We start from the raw sequence: 8847 nt of genomic DNA, 5'->3' as shown, positions 1-8847 counted from the left end.
TGCCAAGTCTTTTGTTTAATTCAAGTTTCTCTCCTGCTTCCAACTGGCATTTGGTTTTGTTCAAAAATGTTTATAAGAAATACTGTAGACCCCTCTCAGACCTACTAGTAAGTAAAATTTGAGGACAACTGGAAAAATTGGGCCCAGACACAAGTCATATTAGAGCAGAATGGGAGTACCCAGGGGAAAGAGCAGAAACAGAGAGAGGCATAAAAGAGGAACCTGAATGAGAGAAAAAGTGAACAGCGAGGAGTTGAGGGAGAAAAGGAAGACCAAACATTTAAAAGAGACACAAAGAGAGGAGGAGAGAACAGAAGAGCACTGGTCATGCTCCAAAGATGGGAAATGAGCAAGGAGAGAATAAGGTGCAATTCTAGATGCTATATATCTCAAGCTTACTTAGTCCTTAAGACAATTATATAGAAGAGGGATCATTGACCTCCAAGGTGTAGCTTTGTGGAAAGAAGATGGACACTGAGTCACACTGAGCACCTATAAATTGCATGACTTTGGCAATTAATCTCAGAGAAGTCACTTCAAAGGTAAACCAGGAAGTTTTGAGCCTTAAGCTACGTGAGCTGGCATATGTAGCAATATCTATTATGCTTTATGTCTTTTGGATTAATAGATATTTGGTTAGTGATAATTTAGGCTTCACTTTACAGATTAAACACTGGCTTTCAAAGAGGTTCAAGGGCTCCAACTTAGAAATCACTCACCGTGTATGTTTTTTTAAATGTGTATAAAACAGCACAATCCTAGCCTAGTGTAGGTTCTCACTGAATAGCTGCTGTTACCCTTATCCCACACTTTGCTCCAGGCTTGACTGTCTCTTCTCACCATTCTGAAGTCACCTTGGCAATGTCTGATGAGGACTATGGAAGTGTCGCTGTGAATATCTACTCTTTGTTGGAACATAAAGAATTTAGTTTGCAAATACCAAGGTGGCCCATCAATAGCCCATACTAGATTTCAAAGCATTTGCAGAACAGCTTAGTTTGGACTAGCCCCATTTCAAGGGCTCAGTAGCCACATGTGTCAGTGGAGATATAAAAGAATTTAAGGAGAGCAATAATAAAAGAAACCACTGTCCACACTACACTTATTTTTCCCCCAAGTAAGCTAACCAGAGAAGCAAACCCTCCAAACTTAAAAAAAACCTCTCCTTCATCAAATATTTACTCTAGCCTGGGGCATTTTGAGGCTTGGCTTTACTGAGAAATCCAAAGTCACAAAATATGAACTTCCTTACTTTCTTCCTCTTTTCCTCAAAATGTCTCGGCAGCCATTTCCTCCTCATAACTTCTCAGGAGCCAAGTTTTGGGGTTTTGTTTGTTTGCTTGTTTGTTCATTTTTACCAATTCTCTCTTTCCTCACTTCTGTCTCCGAGGCCAAAGTGTTTTCCTTCACTCGCCTTCTGCCTGCTTTTCTCATTCCCTCATTCCATCAAACATCATCTTGTACAACTTCAGACTCACCTTCTACAACGTGAAGTACACCTGGCTTCCTTGGGCTCCCTTTTTTAAACAAGCAGGAACTCAGACAATCCCAAAGCTGTTTTAGATTCACAGAAAAATTAAATGGAAGAAGGTACAGAGATTTCCTATATACTCCCTGCCTCTCAAATGCACAGCTATCAACACCATCAACATCCCACACCAAATTGGTACATTTGTTCCAACTGATGAACCTACACTGACATGTCATTATCACCTCAAGTCTACAGTTTAAATTAGGGTTCCCTCCTGATGTGTCACACTGGGTTTGGCAAATGTATAATGCATGTAACCACCATTGTAGTATGACATAGAATAGTTTCACTTCCCTTAAAACCCTCTATGTTCTACCTATTCATGTCTCCCACCTCTTTTAGCCCCTGGAAACCACTAATGTCTTTAATGTCTTCACAGCTTTGCTTTTTCTAGAATGTGATATAGTTGGAAAATCACAGTATGTAGCCTTTTCAGACTGGCTTCTTTCACTTACACATGTGCATCTGCATGTCTTTCTATGGCTTGATAGTTCGTTTCTTTTTAGTGCTAAATAATACTCCATCATCTGGATGTACCAAGTTTATTTATCCATCACACACTGAAGGGCATCTTGATTGCTTCCAGAGTGTTGGCAACTATGAATAATGCTGCTATAAATATCCATGTGCAGGTCTTTGTGTAGATATAAGTGTTCAACTCAATTGAATAAATACCAAGGGACATAATTGTTAGGTTGTATGGTAAGAGTATGTTTACTGTAAGAGTTTTACAAAAAATTACCAAACTGTATTCCAAAGTGGCTATACCATTTTGCATTCCACCAGCAATGAATCAGAGTTCCTGTTGCTCCATATCCTCACCAGTATTTTGTGTTGTCAGTGTTTTGGATTTGTGCCATTCTAATAGGTATGTAGTGGTATCTCATTTTTGCTTTAATCTGCAATTCCCTAATGACATATGATATTGAGCATCTTCTCATATCATTTGACTTATTTGTCATCTGTATATCTTCTTTGGTGAAGTGTCTGTTCAGATATTTTGCCCATTTTTTACTCAGGTTGTTTGTTTTCCTATTGTTGAGTTCTAAGAGTTCTCTGTTTACTTTGGAAAACAGCCTTTTATCAAATGCGTCTTTTGCAGATATATTTTCCCAGTCTGTGGCCTTACTATTTCTTAATTCTTTGATAACTGCCCCACCCCTATTTATTCTCCTAAAACTGCTTTTCCCAAGGTCAGCAGCAACAATCTCACATACAGACTGGCGATGGTTGTACAATGCTCTGAAAGTACTCAAAAACCACTGAATCATGCAGTTTAAATGGGTGAATTTTATGATCTGTGCTATTGATTTATATCTCAAAAAAGCTGATACATATATACACACACACACATAATACATCTATGCATATATACATACACAGAGCCGTAGAGAAAGGGGAGATGAGAGAGAGATAAAAAACATGAAAACAAATGGATTTTCTCATGCATCTGTCCTTGAGCTGGCTGCTGTATTCTGTGAGTCCTTCATCCCTTGTTTGAAACACTCTCTTCTGCAGGCTGTTTTTGTACTCTTACTCTAGTCCTCCTGTCTCTCAGATGGCTCCCACCCTGTCTCTGTACCTGGCTCTTCCCTCTTATCCCCACCAAATGTGGAGCCTTCTATAAATATCTGTATGTGTTTCCTCTTCTGTGTATTCTCTAAGTTACCCATTTCCTCTTTCCACTTCAGTCATTTATTCTCTTTTGATGACATCTATCTACATACATCCTATCATAATCCTACTCCTAAAACTGAGACTTGACATTGCTGGTTGTCTTTGCCTGGATGTCCTTATTCACAGTTAAATTTGACCTCTACATAGAGGCAATTGTTTCATACTACTTGTCTCTAAGTCTCTCCTGGGAGAAGATGTCTGTGGAACTAAGATTTGGGAGGGTGGAGCCGGACTGCTGGAATTTCAGCCTTAGAAAAGAGAAGAAGCAGGGGCACCGGGGTGGCTCTGTCAGTTAAGCATCTGCCTTCGGCTCAGGTCATGATCCCAGGATCCTGGGATGGAGCCCCATATCGGGCTCCCTGATCAGCGAGGAGCCTGCTTCTCCCTCTCCCTCTGCTGCTCTCCCTGCTCATTCTCACTCTCTCTCAAATAAGTAAATAAAATCTTTAAAAAAAAAAAAGAAAGAAAGAAAAGAGAAGAGAAGAAGCAGACCTTTGAGAGAATAATGCCGAATTAAATGCCATATTCACCCACATTATTAAGGCTTTCAAGCTATCTGCTTTTCTCTGTCTTTCTCGGCAGAGCCAGCCCTCTCTACTTCCTAACCTGCTATTCACTCCTTAGCTCACTGAAATCTGGCTTTTGTTTCTACCACTTCTTGAAACCATTTTGGCAAAAATCATCAAGACAACTTCAGCGAAAATCCCATGGACAGTTTAGTCCTTGCCTTACCAGAAAAAGCTTTCAACTTTACATTCCTTTCAGAAATACAGTTCTTTTCTTTCCATGAAACAGGCATGTTGGGTTCCTGTCCTAGCCTACTTTTAAAAAAATCTTATCTTACTTTTTTTCATTGTTTCCTCCTCTACCTTCCCTAGCGTTTTTCTATGATCTTCCCTCAGATCTTTCCTTTAATCTACATGCTTTCTAATGGTGCAGCCTATCTCTTATTCCCGTTTACACATTGATGAATATTTTTTCTATCTTGAGCATATATCTGCTCTTGGGCTCAGATCCCTGAACTCCTCTCTGGCTGGACATACTCAAGTTGCTCTTCAACCGGCAACTCAAACTCAAGTGTCTAAAACTGAGCTCTTTACCACCCATCCCCAACCAATTTGTTCCTACTCTTGTCCAAACAATATTTGTGGAATGCATAGAAGAGGGAAATAAAAGGGGGGATGGGAAAATAAAAAGACAAGAAGCAGAGAAACTGTGAGTTTAGAGAGCACAATATTAACACCCATTAAACTGTTCTGCAGTATTTATTCATGGTCAGAAAGAACTACGGTTTAAGATAATGCTTTAAGTCATATTTCAGGAAAACTATGTCCCCCCACTTTGGCATTTGCCCTTCCTTTTTGGATGTCCTTTCAATCGGGGCATACTTTAAAGAGTATCATTCTAACTTGTTTGCCTAATCGACCCTAATTGCTTGTACTACTGCACAATCTAGTCCTCAGCAATAAGGAAGACAGCTTCAGGTTTATACGTTGTTGCTGATAGAAACACCACAAAGATTCAAGGCCAACCTTACTAGCAACTTTTTTTTTAACCAAATACATACAAAGCACTAACAACGTATGTGGCATTTTCTAAGCGCTCCTCATACACATGGATTTTTACAACCTACAAGGGTACAAGGTAGATTCTATTATCTCCATCCCCTTGTCATAGATGGAGTAACTGAAGCACAGGGAAAAACATGCCAAAAGTCACATAGGGAAGAAAGTGCCTGAGACCAAATTTAAACTCAAGCAGTCTGGCCCCAGAACCTAGGCCCTTAACCACTAGGTCACACTGTTTCTCTGATGGGTGAATAAGTGATTACACAGTTAGTATGATTTCATGGGGACTAGGAAGGCTCAATTTCTTTGAATGGGCACTCTTATCATATCATTTTGCTGATGCCTAAAATTCCAGGTCAGAGCTTAATCCCTTTAGTGAAACACAATGATCTCTATTCAAATGCAAATATAACCTTATCTGTCCTTTATACTTTAGTACAAATTGATTTAGCAAGACTTTTTGTGACAGCAGATTTTGATGGGGAGGGTGTCCAGAGGAGACACTGAGACTGAGATTATAAAGTAGAAGCATTCAGGGGAGAGAACGGGTGGGGGGAAGGGAGATTGCAGTTGTGATTGGCATCTCAGGCTTGCCTGAACTGGCTACATAGATTTGGGGGAAGTTTCACTTTGTGTGGGAGGAGGAGGGATGGAGACATTTCATTTTTCTTTGATGTACTAGAGGTTTCAATATTTCTACATAAGTAAGAATGTTAAAAAAAAACAAAAACAAAAACTAAATTTGCCAGAGATCAGAGAAGGTACGAAGATTTTAACCTACAGGGTAAACACCCTAGGAGGTTGTGGAGTCATTACAAAGCAAACCTTGAATCTGTATGTTCACCAAGCTTCACCTTTTGAAAACAAAAAAATTATTTATTTGAGAGATAGAGAGATTACCAGTGGGGTTGGGGGGGGGGGTTGTGCTGAGAGAGAAGCAGACTCCCCGCTGAGCAGGGCTTGATCTCCTGACCAGGAGATCATGACCTGAGCCCAAACCAAGAGCCAGACACTCAAATGACTGAGCCACCCAGGCATCCCCCAAGCATCATCTTTAAAGTGAGAAAATAGTAAGTCCCACTCCCTAGTTCTCAAAATGTGTAGATGACAAATTATAAATTTATTTGGAAATAAATCCATTTTTTTTTTCATTATGGATTTTTTCCAGCAATTTGGAGTGGGGATGGGTGAAGAGGCTGCACATCATATTTGAGTTATGAACCAACTGGTATAAAGAAGAAATCTGGAGTCAAATTAAACAAGTTTGGTATTCTTCTGTGTGTCTTACTTCAGTAAATGCTGAAACTAAACTCAGGATAACATCTTTTCATCAGTATCATATTTGGAGTAAACAGATAAGAAGTGGCATCGGGTCTGGATCAGTACCCTGAGCAGTGTACGTGCAGCCAGACGGACAGGTGTGTGCTACATGGAACAACACAACCTCTTCTTGCATTCTTTTACTTTTGTCTCTCAATTCAGCAATTAAAATACTTGTGATGCCTAACAAATCAAGCTATAATTTTCTGACAATTATCATATCTAGATAGAGTAACAAGATCAGCGAAGACACGTTCATTGAAATACCTATTGGGCCACAGACATCGGCTGTGTTTGGGATCAAATCAGGCTATTAAACCACCGGCCAGAGCGTATGTGATTTGCATGAGTAATTAGAAATGATTAATAGAATGCCTTGCTTAATTAAACTTATCTCATAAGGGCACCTCTTGAAAACTCATAAGCTTGACAATTCATAATCACCCTCGATATGTTGGGTATAATATTTTGGGGCTGTAATGAAGGGTTTTTTGACTATTTAACACAGATATGATTTAATGGCACAAGCCACACTATCTTAGGAATTCCAGAATTCTATAGAAGAGAGTGGAAAACACAAAATGATGATGTTTCAGGAACACTATAACTAAGAAAGGAATGCAGGTTGTTTCAGTGAGCCCAGCTGCTAGGATGTCTAGCTCTTGAATATTGGAAATCCAAGACTTAAGAACAATATTACTGTTTCAGTCAGTTCTGGTTGCTACAATATAATAGACTGGTCAGCTTAAACAACAAATGCTTATTTCTCACCAGTCTAAAGGCTAAGGGTGAGACTGAGGTGCTGGCAGATTTCACTCTGGTGAGAAATGCTTCCTGATTTGTACGTGGCTTCCTTTTAGGTGTATCCTTACATGGTGGAGAGGGGGAAATCTAGCATCACTTCCTTATTTAGTTTTATTTCAATAGTGGAGATGAAGAATAAGACAAAAAACTTAAGGATCTGCTGGATACCAGTAATAGAGTGAATGTTGCCATAAATACAAAAGAGAATAAAGCTTATGTTTGAATTTAAAGCGTGTATCATAGAATGAGAAAAATGTTTTTAAGAAACACATACTTATTTCAACTAACTTAGCTATGATCTTTGTCAGAGAAGACGAGGTTAGAGCAAAAATTCAAGAGGTAGAAGAGGCACTGACAGACACAGCTTGAAGACTTACAAATGTTCTAGTTTCCAAAAGGCACAATGTCGTACCTATCTTTTTCATATTCACTGGTAGGAGTCTTTCTTACCTTTTAGAGCAACCTTTTCTTAATTCTAATGTTTTCTCTCTTTTTTTTTTAAGATTTTATTTATTTGACAGAGAGAGACACAGCAAGAGAGAGGGAACACAAGAGGGGGAGTGGGAAAGGGAGAAGCAGGCTTCCTGCTGAGCAGGGAGCCCGATGCAGGGCTCGATTCCAGGACCCTGGGATCCTGACCTGAGCTGAAGGCAGACGCTTAACGACTGAGCCACACAGGTGCCCCTAATTCTAATGTTTTCTGAAGCTGACCTCTCTTTGTTCCCTTCTTTCTGTTAGTTGTCTTCTTCTACTGTTTTTAATTATCTTCCCTACTTCTTATCTGATAATTGCCTCAGTATGACCCAATAACCAGACATTTTTGATGGTCCCAATAATTACTAAAATACAAAATATATATTTAATCTTCAGTGTGGAACACATCAGTTTTAAGTTAAAAATAATTTTTTTCAAAGTACTTCCCCAAGACTATTTTTAAATAAATGCTTTTTAGTAGATTGATGGACAGGCCAAGGAGAATGGACTTAAGGAATTGGATGGATGAGCATTGAGAACCATTATCGTCTTCTCCAACAGGCAATGATGAGATTACCCATGAAATTGTTTGCTTATATGTTTAGCAAAATGGTTGATTGCATACCCTGCTCTAAATATATTATTCCATGCTTGTATCAGGATCTGAGTGCTAGAAAACTTCCTTTCGGTAAACAATGAATCGTACCAGCATGTGGCAATTTTGAGTTGAAAAGTAACTTCAAGACAGCCATCTGTGCTGGTAAGTGAGGGAACTCAGCTTCTTAGCAAAGGCAAATGCATTTGTCATATGCAATACAGCAGCTTTTACTTCTGTATCAGAAAAGCACACTACTTCAGAAATTATTTTTGAATAAAAAATAGAATAAAATAGCAAAAAAAAAAAGTCATTTGGATAACAGCAAGGTATTTATTCAGATCTAAGGTTTATATTGTTAATCCAAACAACAAATGTGCTCAGAGTTGTCATTCAAAGGGTCATGAAGTGTGTTTTGAAGAGGAGACACCTACATGGGGTTTAATTAATCCATTTTTCTCATGAATGGTGCCAGTTTTCAGCTTGAAGCCTTCCCTTTCTCCTCTACCCAAGCAAATCTGACTTTAACAATGCACTTGAACTCTATATAATATAAAAAGCAAGTATATCTTAAACCTCTTTATGTGAAGGTGTGTTTAGACAAAGCCCCTAATCTCAAGAAGTGTCTAAAGTCTATTTGAGAAGATAGAGCACAAAAATCAGAGCAAGGAGGCAGAATGTGGTAATTACTGTAAGCAAAGATATTTAGTCTAAAAATTGTAGTATTTTTGTGTATTTTGCTACAGGGCATATTTTCTGGCATTACTTATAGGTATCAATCTCCATCCACATATATACAAGAAATATTCATTTCTTGTTTTTTTTTTTTTTAAGATTTTATTTATTTATTTGACAGAGAGAGACACAGCGAGAGAGGG

Source organism: Zalophus californianus, chromosome 1 (genome assembly GCF_009762305.2).
Source record: "Zalophus californianus isolate mZalCal1 chromosome 1, mZalCal1.pri.v2, whole genome shotgun sequence".
NCBI lineage: Eukaryota > Metazoa > Chordata > Mammalia > Carnivora > Otariidae > Zalophus > Zalophus californianus.
This window is presented reverse-complemented; position numbering follows the sequence as displayed.